Below are 17,122 nucleotides of genomic sequence, written 5' to 3'. Positions count from 1 at the left end.
TGACAGTCGTGCAAAAAGGAGATACATCTTTGTAACATCTCTCACAGGAACCATGAAATCAACTTTTTAAGCAGGAGGACGACTGTGTAAAAATTATTCTGCCTTGGACCACTAATCAGTCAGAATTACTCTTAGAGTGGGAATTATTCAGGTAAAAGACTGTCTTCCCTGCATTTACCCAGATTTAGCATTTTTCTGCTTACCTAATAGCACAAGCATGAGTCTTATGTAGGACTTCTGTGGTTATTATTACTGTGATTTAATGACAATGAAAACCTAGTGGCTACATACTATTTTATGGTGTACTATACAAACATTATGGGAAATATTTCATTTTCTCATAGATCATCTGCCAGGAAGAATCGCCAATGACATTCAGATTGCTCAAATTTTTCCCAATGTTACACATGCCAATGATGTCAATAGAAACTGTGTATGCATAAGCACGATGGCACTGAGCACCAGACACGATTGTAAAGCTGTAAAGATAAGGTTGCAAAAATGCAGAATAACTGCGTTATACATGTAGATAAGCAATGTTTAAAGAGGATTTGGCAAGTACATTCTATGCAGCACTGCTGAATATTCGAGGCAAAGTCCCACATGTGGTAATGAAGAAAGCAAAGTAACCTACTGCTATTACATCAAACTCGGAGAACCCAGAACAGATTAAATAAATAATAATGAAGGGCTGTCCTTCCTAAACACAGCGTGATTAACAGCTGGATGATGAAAATGTCCTGTCTCAGCTAGTACTACTAAATAAGATTGTTAAAAATTTATTAGAAAATCCTAGTTTGGCACCACTTAATAAAACATTTACTGGTAATTAAAGTTTCTTTAAGTTAAATAACCAGTTTCTATTAAAAACCCAAGGAGTTTGTTTTCATCAAATGACAATAAAACAAAACAAAGCATTTAGGATGTTTATGTATTATTTTTATGTTTAGCTTATATTATATATGATAGAACAGTGAAAAGCCAAAAGCATTACATAAGAACGAGCTTTGCTTTCCACCAGACTCAAGCTCTTCCTTAAACAAACAATCTCCAATTCTATAGGACAGATCTTATTATTGAATTTTATACAAGCTAAATCAATTTGGTTAAAAATCACACAAAAATTGTAAGTACACAGATATTCCTGTGTCTCACTCCCTAAATTTTCCTGCCATCAGGAGAAACTCAGAGCTGTACTGGCAAAGCAGAGCTGTTGGCCTTTGCAGTGTAAAGAGCCATTGTGTAAAGCCAAGCGGTGTTTCTACAGATAGCTGAATTCTGGATAATCATGAACTGACAGCACAGACTGCAGGTAGGACACCGGTAGGATTGCTTTTGCTTTTTCCTGATAAACTGTATTAAGAGCTTAAACGCTTAATTAATCCTTTGCAGAAAAGTTCTAAATTCCCAGTTTCTACTCCAAGTCATCATAGGCAAGGTTGTTTCAAAGACCCCCAAATCAGTCTGAGCTCTCACATCTTTTATTGCAATAATTAACACCCCCCCAGCTATTCAACAAATGCATCAATCATTCTGAATACTTGGATAAAGGAAAACATACTGAAGTATCCCCAGAAACAATATTGTTTAACACACGTGATCATGTGAAATCACAAGGCCAGGGTTTTCTATATCTGTCCATCCAAGGCAGTGCTCTTTCTGTATTAATATGTGAAACCAGAACAAATGATGAAATAAAACCAATTTCTACTAACAAAACTTAAGACCTTCTTATGACCAGCACTGACCTTACTGAGAACTGAGCACAGAGCTGGATTTACCCCTTTCTCAAAGGTTAAACAGCTCTGTTCACTTGGCACTGACCCAACCAGCAGCTCTGAACCCCTGGGTACAATGAAGACTCTTGTAGCACAGTGTCCCCTTTCCCATCAGGTGTATACTACATGGAATATGAGCTATTTTATGCAATAAATTACTGCAGCATTTTAGTTTAATACGTTAAAATGATACCGTGAGGTGCAACAGAAGAATATGCCGATTGTAATTTGGTGAATACTATTCACTCTAAAGCATTTTAACTGTTAAGGAGGTGATCCACTAGTGCATAGAAAGAGCACCCAAATATGTGTTTCAATGATTAAAATAAACATTGATACATTTATTTAATATTATTAGAGCTGACCTAGTGAAAACACTTTCTTGCTCTTTCACTTAGTCATTTTTACCTAGTGGCCTTCAGTTTTTCTTTAGTACAAGAGACCTCAAGAAAAACATACTGTTCCAAAGGCCTGTTCATGTATTAAAGCAGTCGTTAACTCAAATACGTAAGCATAAAGCAAGTATACAAGGAGTATCAGCATTGCTGCTCCAACTTACAGTAAATACTGTAATGATTCAACTATCCTCAGATCTTAAAATTTCACCATCAAGTTAGGGAAGGTCCTAAAGCTTCCCAAGATACTAGAAGGCTAATAAATGTGGTACAGTAGGGGAAATTAATCCTTTCCCCCCTCCCTCCAGTCCTGTTTCTCTCACTGTTAAGTTCATTATTGTATGGCAGCTTTTAATAAGATCTTTACTATATGCTGAGACAGGATTTCCCTAGAGTGAAACAATAAATCTTACAAACTTCAAGAAAATAAGGTGCCGTAGCCATATATCATTTACTAAGCTAACCTTGAAGCATGAAGGCATTTGTATCAGAATTATAAATAACTGACATCAGACCAGTAGAACCTGTCACTACTTCTTTTTGTAGCCTGCTCCAAAGACATTAGAGGTGTTACTGGCTTTTCAGCATTCTTCTCCCCACACAGAAGGTAAAAGAAACAGAGAATTAAATAACATGACTTGGCTCAAGACCACAGGTCAAGTCACAAATGAAAGCAGAACCTAGACCTCCTGACCTGTGCTCTAAGTATTGCTGATACAGCAAGACACAAGTTATTTCACAAAAGTAATGGCCAGAGATGGAAAGGTGCTGGGTAAGAAGCAGAGAATTCATCCCTCACTTCCAGTTGAATATTCTTGTCTTTCTATTCCACATTCCCGTTTGCAGTACCCTAGGAAAGCAGGCTGAACTCATTTATTCAGAAATTCTTTTCCACTAAAAAAAAAAGAAATATCTGTACATTAGGGCTGGTAAGTCGTTCTATGAATGCTTCCCTATTGGTATATTATTTGTAGGGAAGTCCGAGTTCCAATATTTTTATACTTAAAGTATCAGTTTCATTAAAAAAGATTAAAAACTGCTTAGGATAGCTTATGCTAATCTGTTTAAAGCTGTCTAATGAATGCTTAATAAAGCAGTCCATAAACAAGCTCTTTTCTTTCTTTTCACTCTGATTAGCATAAACACTACTGGGTTGTCTGTGAATTGTTTTTATGCACTTATGACACCTCTGTCCACAAACCCAAGTCATTTAGTAATAAGAAATCTAAACAATAAGGATCTGCCTTCATCGCAGATGGTTCATGGTTCAATTCAGGATCGTTTCACTCCATTTCATTAAGCCTGCCCTGGCAAAGGTGGATCTACAGAAAATACTTTCACATCCTATCTTTATCCCCTTCTCACTTGAACTACTCTGTGTCCACTCTGATGCTTCTTGAATCAAAGGTGCTGATATAACTTACAACCCTAGCAGAAAACTAATGCAGCAGAAAGAAAAGAGAGACCAGCTCAGTCTCCTGGATTAGTAGTTGAACTGGCACAGCAGAATGTCTGGGAGGACAAGAGGTCTGCACTCCTGTGCTCCTTCAACAGACTAACCAGTGACCACTCTGGGTTACCATTTTGCTCAAGTTCAGGATCTGCAGATGCTGGAGGAACCAGGTAATACAAATCTTGAAGCCTAACCTTAAATCTGCAGGGAAGACAATGAAGAAGAAACATAAAGCATAGATAAATGCTGGGGGCCCCAGTACAAGAGAGACATGGAGCTGTTGGAGAGAGTCCAGAGGAGGCCATGAAGCTGATCAGAGGGCTGGAGCACCTCTCCTATGAGGACAGGCTGAGAGAGTTGGGATTGTTCAGCTGGGAGAAAAGGCAGCTCCGGGGAGATCTAATTGCGGCTTTCCAGTATCTGAAGGGGCCTACAGGAAAGATGGTGAGGGACTGTTTATGAGGGAGTGTAGTGACAGGACAAGGGGTAATGGGTTTAAGCTGAAGGAGGGTCGATTTAGATTAGATGTTAGAAAGAAATTCTTTACTGTTAGAGTGGTGAGGTACTGGAACAGGGTGCCCAGAGAGGTTGTGGATGCCCCATCCCTGGAAGTGTTTAAGACCAGGTTGGATGAGGCTTTGGGCAACGCGGTCTAGTGGAGGGTGTCCCTGCCCGCAGCAGGTGGGCTGGCACTAGATGATCTTTAAGGTCCCTTCCAACCCAAACCATTCTATGATTCTATGATAATTTCAAACGTTTCGGCTTGCCAGAGTCAAGAGATTGAAAGTCCACATTACAGACCTAGAAAATGGGTGCGAAAGAGACCTAACTTGCTGTAAAGTGGAAAAACTCTCAGTCCTTAAGTGTCTACATAGCAAAAAAAAAGGTACGATGGTAGAAAGAGCTAACATGATCTAAGTAGTAGGGGTAAGAGATCAGCCAGGGTGGCTGTAACACATGCTAGCAGAGTAAAAGCACCCCAAAGACAACCCACAACCACTGTGGTTGCCAGCACAAGTTAAAACTCCTATTCTGATGCCATTCTCATTGCTATTACCCATGCTGGCCAGGCTAAGCTAGCAGAAGCGTGTCAGCACATGCTTTGGTCTCTCTGCTTGTATATCTACCAAAAAAGGGTTAGTGCTGCTGCAGCAGCAAAAAGCAACCTAGCAGGAAAATGGAAAACATACATTAATGGAGGACCCTTGGCATGTTCTACCACAAAAGATGAAGCTTGAAATCAGTGTCTCTTCAGAAAGACAGCAACAGAAAACATTGACTTTAATACTACTAATCTTAATAAAGATAAAGGATAGTATATAGTCTCCAATTCTGCATAGGGTAGGGGGACAGGATGGGTGTCCACCCTGCAAAACATTACATCTCATTCAAAAAGGGATGAAACCTTTAGGTGACAGCTATTTAAGTACACAAAACCATTTTCTTCTAAATGATACAATTGACATAATTTGCTTGCACTTTAAGAATATATGTAGGAACAAGGCCGTTCCAAGTAAGTTTAAAATAAAAATCATAAGAACTGTGGGCAGGGAGAGACCACCAATGCCCACAAAGAAAGAAAAAATACCATGCATACAAGGGTGTATAAAAAGTTCAGACACTGGTATAACATAAAACTTGCAGTGAAGTAAAAAAGGTCACTGAGCTTGCCAGTCTCGGGACTCTGAGTCATAGATCTGTTACAATGGTGCCCAAGAGAACCAGTGAATTTCTGCCTTGAAAACTTACAAGTTTTCCAACAAAATATTTTTAGAATAAAAGCCCCACCTCTTGTATTAAAGAGACTGTATGATGCTACTCATGATTCATCAGCCCCTATTAGTAAATGCTGAAAAGGATAATAAATCCCATAAAGCAAAACCATAAGCCAATAAAATGCCTATGTACTTTGAAGGGATCCTCTTATAAAACAAAATGTCCAATTATAAAGTAAAAATGGCGACTGTACACAAAAATGGTTTCATCAACATATTATACAACAGCCATGGAGTCATCATCATAAACTGTATGGCTTTTTTTTAAACAGTGAGACTGTAAAACTGCAAGAAATAGGTACAACACCCTCAGTTTAAGTTGTGGCAACAGTATTTTACCTAACTGGCACCTTAATTTTCAGATACAATTTTAGAGGGATGCTGCTGTTTGCATAATCCATTCAAATATTCAATCACAAAAGCACTGTAATAAAACTATTTAATTATTATTTTAAGTACAATGCTTTGCCAAGGGTGTAACTCCACTACGTTCAGTGATATAATTATCCATATACATTGTGTGGCCAAGATTTAAGTTCTCATTATCCATATATCTATAATAGAATTGTGTAAAGAAAAAATAAAGGACTTTTGGGTTAAATCAAATTAAAATAAATCCAATTGAACCCCTGATATAAGTAGAAAGTTTGTAAAGGGACTGGAAAGTAAATGCACAAATGCTCTAGAACAAAGATAAAAATGTTTGCGTTGTGACTGTCAACTACTGAAGGCAAACTTCAACAATTACCTAACACTTAACTGCCTATATATATAAGCATCTGAATTTATTGTTCCCATACTTGTTGCTATTCAGAAAGTACCGACAGAGGGGAGAGCACCTGTGAAATAGGACAAAACTTTGAATCAACAGCACCTTACTTTTTAAGGTGGAAAGGAAGCAGCAAAATTACCCAATCTGATCTTGAAACAATTCTCTTCTTTAAACAACTCCATTAACAGAGGATTTGGGAAACAACATTAATTTTACAAACACATAATTGTTGCTGTAATAATCCATACTGAAATGCCATTCTGTGATCATGTTCACACAGGAAGATCAGCAGTACTGGAAAGGACAAAAGACAACGTCATAACGCAGTCAAACAATTAACACCTATCATGGAAAATATGCAGTAAGGAAGGAAACAATACATATTTTTGGTGTTTCAAACAACAGATCAATTAGAAAGGTATGTAATAGAACCACTTGTACCTGCAAATCCTGAAGCTGGTAATAGTCCACACTAGTAAATTAAACTAGTAATAAAGAACGGACTGTGCTCTCTGGCGCATTCATATTATTAAACCCTTTCAGTTTCCAAACTAGGGCGGCTGTATCCAAACCGCCCATGGAAAACAGCAGCTAAATCCTCCCTCGTGCTGCCGGATTGTCTGGGTGAGCATCAGCTGTCCTGGGCAAAACCGCTCCATGCTGTGCTCCAGCAAGGTAACAATATGGGGAAACGCATTCCCATGACTAGGAATAGTTTTTGGCACTGTTTACCTCCCCGGCACCAAACCAGAAGTTTGATTATCCCTGTTTTTCACGCTGTGGCTCCTCCTGTGTACCAAGGCATATTTTCAGACTCATAACTGAGATTTGTGTGTTCGTAGAGTTTTTCTTAAACATATGACTGTCAAGCTAAAGAAATGGCCGTGGCTTGCCATGAGCTTGGCACCAAAAACTGTGCTGAAGACATGGTTCTGTAGACCGGAGGGAATTAGATGTGGTGATACAGATGGCAGATCACAGAGAGGACACCGCTGTGTGAAACTGCACTTCCCACGTGCTTTAAAGGAAATTTCACTGCCAGTCTCTCCTCTACCACACTCTCTCCAAATCTCCCTGCTGCTGCCTCCTCTCTCTCCCAAACGCTCTCCCAGCCCTAGTAATCGGAAAATACAAACTAAAAAGCAAAGTAGAACTCACTGACAGCTAAAACTAAGGCCTTTGTTTATGTCTTGAGAAACTCTCAACTCCGTATTTTTAATAATCTTCTAAAAAAATCTCTATTTTATATCAATAATTCTTTGACTATCTTTTTCATCTTGTACTTTCAATTAGAAAGTGACACTGAACTGAGCTGGAAGCCCCAGTACCAAGCACATCCAAATTTCTTGCCCTCTCTGATCAGATGGAATCAGATGCCAGTTCATGGTCTAACATTTAATACTAACATTAACTGGAAGGAGAAAGAGGGCTTAAGAATAAGTGAGAGCGGCCTCTCTTAAAAAATAATTACATAAAAACCAGCACAAAGTCTGATCAAGTTTTAGTACAAAGGCTACGTTTAGATTTGCCACAGACCCAACAATAGTAGAAGACTTTAAACCTTGTGTAAAGGTTAACAACATCAGTTGCAGCAATTCTACAAAATGCAGATTCAGGAGTTGTCAGGAGTTCAAGTCTCTGCTGTTCCTTTTCAAAGTTCACCCTTCAAACAACACATTGAAGGTCATATAACCGCTTTTCAAACCAAAGCAATAGCCAAAAGAGTAGCAATGACTATTTTAATTTATTTCAGCCAGTAACATACCACTCAATCTTGAACAACCGAGACAGGTGATCATTTATTTTAAACCTTGTTGCATGACTGAATAATCCAGATGGGCACATGATCTAGGAAATTTTGGGCAACTTGAACTCATGCAGCAGTGTGTGAATGATGAAGAGCAGCTTTGCTACCTTCCTTGGAACCGTTTATATTTTCTTATGTTACTGACACCTTGTATTTTAACCCAAGTCTCAAAAAGTCCACTCCACAATTAAGAAACTTTGTCAGGTATGTCATTAATTCTTCCAGTATCTAAGCTAAAATTCGGAATAGAGTGCCTGAATTCTCTTAAGTGAGGATCCTTTTGCAAACGTCCTTAGATTGGGTATGGGCTAGGGTACTGCTTCACTCTATACAGAATTTTCTGTTGCTTTTTGCTTTTATGGGTGCTGGAGTCCAGATTATAGGTTCCTGCACCTTCCCCTACAGAAGTGGACTCTATTAACGAGAACGGCCTTTCAACTCTCTTGCACGCAATTTCAGAAAGTCAGCAAAAACTGAGCTGGGGGAGGGAGAAATCTAAAGACAGAGAAGTCTAAAGAGTCTACGTCCAAAAGCAGTGCAGACATAACTGGGATTATCAACATTGCAACATCTCAATTCTTGGTGCCCAACTCCCAACCTGCAACTTGCAACCCTCTCTTACACAGTACAGGACACGCTGGGTACTGTAGCTTAAAAAGAATTCAAACCAGCCTGCATACAGAAGGGGAAGTGAGTAAACTAGCGAATGCAAATGCTCAAAGAAAAGTGTAACTTCAATGGTGTCCTTTACCAGGACTTAGACCCCTAACTTCAGGTGATGTAAAGGCACTCAGGTCAGATCATTACTCACAAAATCTCCTAAGTTCCTTTTTGGAAAAATGAGAGTGAGGCTTTTTCCTGAAAATCCAGTAAAACCAGAAAGTAGCAGCAGTACCTCTTTCTTACCAGAATCCTACATAATAGGAATAGTTCAAAAGTTAGAGCCAGAGGCTGCTGAAAACGTGTCATGTGCAGAGTCACTGGGAGAGAGAAAAAAAAGATTTGACATGCTTAGGCCCCTAGATCTCCATTCTGCAAAGCAGTCCCCTAACAGCCTGATGTCCAGCTGTCACTGCCCTGCTCTGGGAAACAAGAGATGTGATTAGAACATCTTTAGGTTGAGAAAAGTACGTGCTTCTATAAAACAGGGAGAGGAACGGATTCTCTTCTTCCTCTGACGTGTTTATAAACCAAAGTACCCATGGCTGTTTGTTCGTTTTTGCAGACCTGAGTTTTTTTGAAGCATTTCCCACGCTGCATTGATAGAGAAATATTTAGGGATCCCATTCGGCCTCTTTATTCCTCAAATATCACATTAGCCCTTTTGGGAGCTCCTGTGCCTAAACAAACTCAGATTTTTGTTTTCCAGGAGCAATGCCCACCACAACAGCTGCTATGTTGGCTCAGGAGAAAAGACAGGAAATTAACTACCTTTTGATTAGTTAAAGGTGACCTATTCTACTTTAAAACTAAAACACATTGGCACAGCAACAGTGAAAAGGCAAACCCAGCTACTACCCATATTTTAATTGCTCTGGCAAAGAAAAGAACACAATGCATTCTGCAAAGATGTCAATCATGGCAGTATAATTAGTTCAAATGAGAAGCACTAACAGATTTTTAGGGGACAAAAGCATTTTTGTGTGATGGCAAAAGAGCACCTATCAGACTTATCGGGGTCATTAAGCAACGGTATTCCTCTATTTGCACTGCCTTTGCTACCACAGTTTGAAAGAAGCAGCACAGCTGATGACTGGGGGAAGTATGATGCAATGTACTTACACCAAATGTTAACAAAGCCACTTGCCAAGTCTTCCTTCCCCAAAGCAGCTTCTACCAGTAAGTATCTATTTAAATCACACGGAAAAAAAAAAAAAAAATCTGTGTCCGCGCTATGATTTTTCCTACTGCAATCGTAAAAACAAATTGAACACTGGAGAAGGCAAATCATGGCAACACTACAAGATACTTTTTTTTTTTTTTTTTGCTTATAAATGTACGTCCCGCTTGTAGCCTAGCAACAAAAGCAGCAGTCTGTGGTAAATGGATAGAGCCTGCTGCTGGGGCTCTCTCCTCAAAACAGCAGCCATCTTTGGCGTGTAACTTGACGGGAGATTTCATCATTCTGCATTAAAGCTACATCCAGATGTTAGAGGTTGCCGCAGCCAGCTCAGCACTGTTGGCTTTCGATTTGCCACTTCTTCTGCCCTCATGTAAGGTTTATCGCAGAGACATGTCACACGTTCACCTCGTCTCTTCGTTAAGAAAAATAAAGCTTCTTTGCTAAAAAGGGTTAGTGCAAGCTCTTATTTTATTTCAGTCCTGACTGCTGCAAACTTGTCTCTGCTCCTTATTTATTAACCTCCCCCCAAACTGAAGTAGGATTATCTGGCTCTGCCCAGGCATGTTCATGGCCCTCTTCCGTAGTTTTTCACTACTTCATGTATCTTTTTCTGATAGGATCCATACAGGTGATTTTTTAATTGTGCACTGGTACAAAGGCAGTCTTCACCTCCCCCCGCTCTCCCAATACCCCTTATAATCACAATAAATTATTTATAATTCATAAATTAAACAAATAACCAATACTCGTAATGAAAATCCCTGTTTCTGGCTACCAGGTGTCTGACCTCTGAGTTATTTGCTGTGGTCCTCCCCTGGAAAAGATGATCCCTCAGCAGGGAGGCTTGTTTCCTGCAGGCCGGGGATCCGTGCTGCTGCCACGTACCACCCTGCGACAGACAGCCCACGCTCAGGGACGGCTCATGGTCGGGGGGGATTTTGGGAGCGGGTGGGGAACCAGGGAGCTGGGATGTGCAGGGAGGAGGTGGGAGGGAAGGGCTGTGGCAGCCCCCAGCCAGCTGTCTGGCACTGCAAGTGTCTGGGCGGCACCTGCCCAGGAGAGGGGTGACCTGCTGGGACAGCGGCTCTGCTCCCACTGAGGGGATGGGGTGACATGGGGCTGGGATCCTGTGGAGGGGACAGAGGTGACACACGGGCCTGGGCCCTACAGAGGGGACAGGGCTGACAAGCGGATCAGGGCCTCTGCAGGGGTAACACAGGTGACAGACGGGTCTGGGCCCCTGTGGGGGGTACGGGGGTGACATGCGGGGCTGGGCCTGCGGGGGAAGGACAGAGGTGACAGGCAGGGCCGGGCCCCTGCGGCGCGGACCGGTGTGGGAGATGGGGCCGAGCCTCTCCGGAAGGGACGGGAGTGACACGCGGCGCCGGGCCCCCGCGGAGGGCACCGGTATGGCACCGGAGCTGGGGCTGGCATCGGCGCTGCCTCCTCCGCCCGCTCCCCTGCCCCACAGGACCCCGAGCCGTGGGGACGCCCCTGCCCTGCCCCGGTACTCACCGCGGCCACCGCTCTGCCAGCTCCACGGCGCCCCTTGCCCCGCTGCCCGGAAGAGACTCGCTCGGCGCCGCGGGCGAGGGGCCGAGGGAGGCGGTCGGGCCGCTTCGCTCCGCCCCGGCGGGGCAGGGCAGGGCCGGGCCGGGCCGGGCCGGGCCGGGCGGGGGTGGGCGTCTCGCTGGAGCCGGCCCGGGGCCGCCGCTCACCTTCCCGTGGGTCGGCCGCTCTCCTGAAGCCCCGAAGAGGCCCGGGATGATCCGGTGGCAAAGATGGGTTTCCGCTTGCTTTCACGTTTTCGTCACTCCCGCTTTCATAGCTATTGCAGAAAACAACCAGAAAACAAATATCAAACCAACGTGGATCCTTGATTTTGTTAGAAGGCTGAGAATGAATTCAGAGCATTTCTTTCCTTTTCGTAATTATGGTCAATCCACATTTTATAGCATCCAGTATCTTCTCTATTTGAGAGCAGATGTGCAAGCATTTGAGATGTAGTAAAAATAGTAGGGAAAATCAATTACGCTGATGAACACAGTGACAGAGGCACAAACTAGGTCCCTAACACGTTTCAAGAATCAGCACATTAGTGTTTAAGTCTGATAGTGTTATAAGTCAGCAACACATGAGGTGGCCTTCACCTAAAAGTGCTGCTTAGTCTTCTGGGAATGGGGGAAAACGTGTTCAGACACAGCTCTACTGCATCCCATTTACATCCTGCAAACAGTGCTAGCTCACCTCTTTTGTGGACCCAACACAGAGTCCAATTGAAACTATTGTCTACAACCCAGCCCAGCTCCTTTAAGCTCTTCTGTCAAAATTCCCTTTGTAGGAATGCTGCTCTATCCACAGGTCTCATCCCTGAAGGGGTGGAAGCTGTGCATGCAGAGAAATCTTACTCTTCAACGCTCTGAATATGGGGCTGGCAAGCTCTGACCTCCCTGGCACTGCTTGGTGCAGGATGCTAAATGGGAATTTTGTATTAAAAAGCCAGAACTCTCCCCAGGTATTAAATGTTTGTGGAAATACACTTATTGGTGAAATCTTTGCTGTTAAAATGGAACTTCTGTGAAAAACTGGATTTTTTTTTTTTTTTAATCTTCATAAAAATATAATTGTGTAGGCTGGAGTTTGTTTTCAGCTTTTAACTAGCCTACTCACTTTATGATTTTCAATGAGAAATTAAGATTCAACTTTCATTCTGACACAGGGACATCAAATCTCAGATGTCCGCTTACGCGTTTGCCCTGTAGCTCCACAACCTAGGTCTTATGGATATATATATAAAATAGCTGCAAGTGCAAATATATAAGGTGAGATTCCATCATGAAAGAGTAAAAACTGGCACTGATACCCTTGCACTGCATTTTTCTTGCACAACAAAATTTGCTCACAATTTATGTACTTTACTGCTAGTGTCTTTAGCTCTTTTTAATCCTGTCAGGCAGATCCCAGTCTCCATCACCACTGACAGATCCAATACTGAACACATCTTTGATGGTATCTGGCCCTCACATTTGTTGCTAAAAACATTGCAATGACCAAGTGGGAAAGATATCTCATTCAGAAAATGGAGACAGCTGGATGTCGTGCACAGAAACAAATTAGTTGCCAGTGGGTATTACTGATACCATGGTATACGGTTTACATTCTGATGACTAATGTCTTCTGCCTCTAATAGTTTTGTTATATGCCAAAGATACTAACTTGTTAATCTGCTTTAAAACCACACATGCTCTTTTCTGCACGTCACAACAGAAACCCTGCTTGCAGATTCTGCAGTGTAAAATATATTAATAACTGAATACTTTCTCTGAGTTGCTACATGTAAAGCTATGGACACATGCATTCCTTGAGTTAATGATTTGCTCTATATTCAGTGCAGATGGTTTTGAACAGCTACATAACTTCTCTTTCACTACACTAGTTTCTCACATTGCTGGGAAACAAATCTGATTTTTTGCCATGAATCCTGAAAAGTCTCAAGATGGCTCTGACCAACCAACAGTTGCTCATGAGCCACAAAACTGGAAGGCAAATGGGTGAATATGGGTATTCACGAGGAATATCTATTCTCTGGGTACATGTGTTTCTTTGTCTGCACTGACGTTCCCACTAAAATGTTTTCATCTGCATTAAAAAATGCAGAATCCAGGAGGATGTGCCAGCTCCCAGATCCAGATGTGTGTTTTGGCCTGATCCTGCTTCTGTTCTGAGGTGAGACCTGGTGTACGGATCCCATTGGTGCCCTCCATGAGCAGGAGGGTTGGGTGGGTGGGCTGGAGGGGCTGCCGTGGTCTCCAGCCAGCTCTCTGCCTTGGAGGATCAGGAGGGACAGACCCCAGAACGTGGTTTTGAGCATATTGATCTGCAGCTGAATAGTGCGGATTTGTTCTTCAAAAGTCCTGGTCCCCCAAAAAGACTCGTACAGTGTCTCACGCGATCAATCCATGTAACTTACCTTGGTCAGTGCCCCATGTGTAAGATCAAGTGTGTGTTTTCTTACAGGTTCATGCAGAGTGTAGCATCTTGCTGGTTAAATTACAGTGCTAGTACTAATGGTACATACAGAAAGTATGTGCCTAGAGAATACAACTGGATTAATCAAATAAACCCTACCTTAGGTCCTGCTGAAGCATTCCTTTCAGTCCCCTTATTTCCTAAGGAATACATTAACAAGACTCCTACAAACCTCCAGATGTACATTCAGTCCTTTGCATTTGTTGAACTAGGGATGAATTTAACCACCTGCATATTTTCACCTGAAAGAATTCCTGGACTATTATGGAGCAAAGGCTTCCCTGCGCTCACAAGAAAAGGAGGATTTCTGTTCCTCTACAATTACTGCCTCATCTAAGAAATAAGCTTTACTGTATTTGCTTTCCTCAAGTTTTCCTGTGTTCATAATATCTACATTGGACATTAATGCTTTTTATGTTTTTTACCATTTCAAATTGGCACTGGGAATCAACTGAGGAAAACCAAGAGCTGCTGCACATTGCACATTGCATTTATTAACATAAATGTCCAGTAAGTGGCACTGCGGGACCAGGTTTTCCACAGCCCTGGCTCACAAACAGTGCAGTCAAAGAGAGCAAAGGCGAGCGTGGGATATATCAAGCCTTTTCTGCTCCATGAAAAAAGTAGTTGTAGAGCAGCTGGGAAGCTATGCGTGGTGACAGCCCTGAAGGTGCAGTGCGAGGAACTGGGGAGTTTCCAACCGCTGGGTCTGGAAGACGGTGTTAGGAACTGGCCTTGGCACCAAGCTGGCTCTTATCAGGGGTTTGCCAGAAGAAAGCAGCAACATTTCTGGGAACTATTTGTTAGCACTCACTTGATGGGAGGTGCCTGTGAAGGTTTTGTGCTGGGTTTTGCTATCAGCAGCAGAATACTGGCCGAGGTGAACCATGTATATACAGCATTTCCTATGGCCTACTGACTTACTGGACATTAATTTTATGTAGAAAATCCAAACCCCAGACTGGAAGGGACATCAGTACAGTCTGAGAAGTGCCCATAAGTTCAAAGATTGTGTCTGTAAATGAGCAAATGAGCTACGGATTTCTGTGAGTCTGTGTCAGTATATCAAAACCCATCATTCTCTTTTCCCAGTCTCAGCTGATAAAGAATAAACTATTATCTAGGGAAATTTGGTTGAACAGACAAGTAACACTACACTTTTTGGCAACATAAATTGTAATGAAACTCTTATATAAGCTGGTATAGGATTACTTACAAAATTAGTTAAAGGTTTTGGCTCTGTCTGCAATATTTGAACCTAATTATTTGAACCTAATTTTAGGTTACTCATGCTATACTGTGCCAAGCTAAATTGATGCATACCCAATTTTCCTATTTATCTAGATGAAAACATGCATAGTTATATCAGATAAGACTGGAAGGGAATGAACATGAAAAGCCAATCTGCATTTAGAAGAGACATGAAGCAATGTTTAAAGGGATAAACCAGCCTTTCAAGGGGACTAGGAAGCCATTGGAAGCCTCTATGATTTGGCTATTTTATGTCTCCTGTGGGATGCTTCATGCTCTGAAGCATCTGTGCCAGCCACTGTTGGCAACAAGACACTCGACTAGGCAGACTGACCTGGGATGGCAATATGCAGCTACGGATGCCGTACGGGGCAAGAGGAGGTGTAGCACCATCCCGTAGGGCACAGGGAACAGCCACGGGATCTCACAACTGCTTCACCCAGGCCTGACAATTTTTTTTTTCATCATCCTCGAGGGACCAGATATCGCCTCCTGAGTCTTTCAGATTACTTTTGGAAATAGCAATTAAAATACGCACTTGATAACCTCTGACGGCACGTGGAAGCAGAAGATGACTCACACAAGAGCATGCTATAACAACACGGGGAGGCACGCACTAACGCAAGCAAGCAGGTGAGAACCATATGTGACAGCACAACATATGACAAAACTAGACACCGCGGGACAGCTCAGAATAACATACGACATGCCACAACACAAGATAGCATGCAACAGCATGAAGAGCATGGAACAACGCTTGACACCATGCCACAGCACGATAGATATACCTGGGAAGCTGATAGAAATACCTAGAGAGCAGTGAGAGATTCATAGCAGCAGGAAATTACTAGAAAGGTATGGAAAATATCTAGAAAACCATGGGAAATTCCTAGAAAGCTGCAGGGAACTCCTGGAAAATGATGGGAAATTCTTAGAAAGCAGAATTGAATACCTAGAAAGCTGTGGGGGGACTCCAGGAAAGCAAAATGTGAATTCTGAGAAAGTTGGCTACAAATTCCTAGAAAGCTGGAGGGAATTTCCTATAAAGTAAGGAGGTATTTCTAGAAGACAATGAGGGAATCCTAGAAAGAAATGCATGGTTCCTAGAAAGCCGTGGGAAATTTCTAAAGAGCAGAAGGGAACTCCTGGAAAGCAGAAGGGAATTCCTATAAATAGTGCACAATTACTGGAAAGCATCAGGGAAATTTCTAGAAAAGCATTAGGAATTTCTTGAAAGCAGCTGGTAATTCCTAGAAAGCAAATGTAAATTCCAAGTAAGGTAAAAGAAACACTTGGAAAGCAATGGGAAGGTTTCCTAGAAAGCAATATGAAAATCCCTGGAAATTCCTGGAAAGCTGGAGCGGACACTCCCAGAGATCACTAGAAAAATCCTAAAAAAGCATGTGAAATTCCTAAAAAGATGTAGGAAAATGCAAGAAAGCAATGGAAAAATCCTGGCCAAGCTGTACATCCTGTAGTTCCTAAAGACCTGGGGGAAGTTCTTAGTAATGCTGAGAAAAGCACAGGAGAAAATCATCCACTGTAAAGAGTGGGGAAAAAAGTGAAACCAAAATGTAGATAGGATCAGATCCCATAGCCTTTCCTGAAAGGTAACTTGTACCTAGAAGATATCCCTAATTGGAACTTCTCCTGAATGGAGAGGACCAGCTCACTCTGAATGCCCGTGTCAGCGGAGCTGAGCCCTATCGTGCACTAAGCCCAGCCCTGGGCAGCTGAGCTTTGCGGGAAGGGAACAGGGGGAACTTGCTGACTTGGAAGGCCCCTGACCTTGAGTCAGATTTTGACAGATGGATGATGAAATTCAGGGAACGTTTCCAGCCTGGGAAAGTACTGTCTGTTAGAGACTGTCACAGCAACAGCTCTTTGCCACACGGGGCAGGGAAAAGCCAAGGGCATCGAGGCAGGCTGCAAAGAGCGAGATGTTGCTTATGTTGCTGGGATGAAACAGTCCTGCCTGAGGTGGTGGGACAGGCACAGAAGCTGGAACAGGAGATCAGA

The 17,122-nt window shown here is 42.3% G+C and overlaps 1 protein-coding gene across 4 annotated transcripts in view; it reads right to left on the bottom strand.

Moving 5' to 3' along the window:
* SFXN1 (sideroflexin 1) overlaps window positions 1-17,122 on the bottom strand; it is a 46,674-nt gene that overhangs the window by 16,486 nt on the left and 13,066 nt on the right. For 2 of the 4 annotated variants that reach the window (XR_012837787.1, XM_075766735.1), the window contains exons 1-2: window positions 11,339-11,466; window positions 10,611-10,712 (exon numbers count right to left, since the gene is read on the bottom strand). The gene's annotated coding sequence lies outside the window, so the exon portion shown is untranslated. Of the gene's footprint in view, window positions 1-9,762; window positions 9,828-10,610; window positions 10,713-11,338; window positions 11,467-11,541; window positions 11,652-17,122 lie in introns of those variants that run through there. The other 2 variants (XM_075766737.1, XM_075766736.1) reach the window with 2 other exon arrangements.

Source organism: Balearica regulorum, chromosome 14 (genome assembly GCF_011004875.1).
Source record: "Balearica regulorum gibbericeps isolate bBalReg1 chromosome 14, bBalReg1.pri, whole genome shotgun sequence".
Classification (NCBI taxonomy): Eukaryota; Metazoa; Chordata; class Aves; order Gruiformes; family Gruidae; genus Balearica; species Balearica regulorum.
This window is presented reverse-complemented; position numbering and strand designations above follow the sequence as displayed.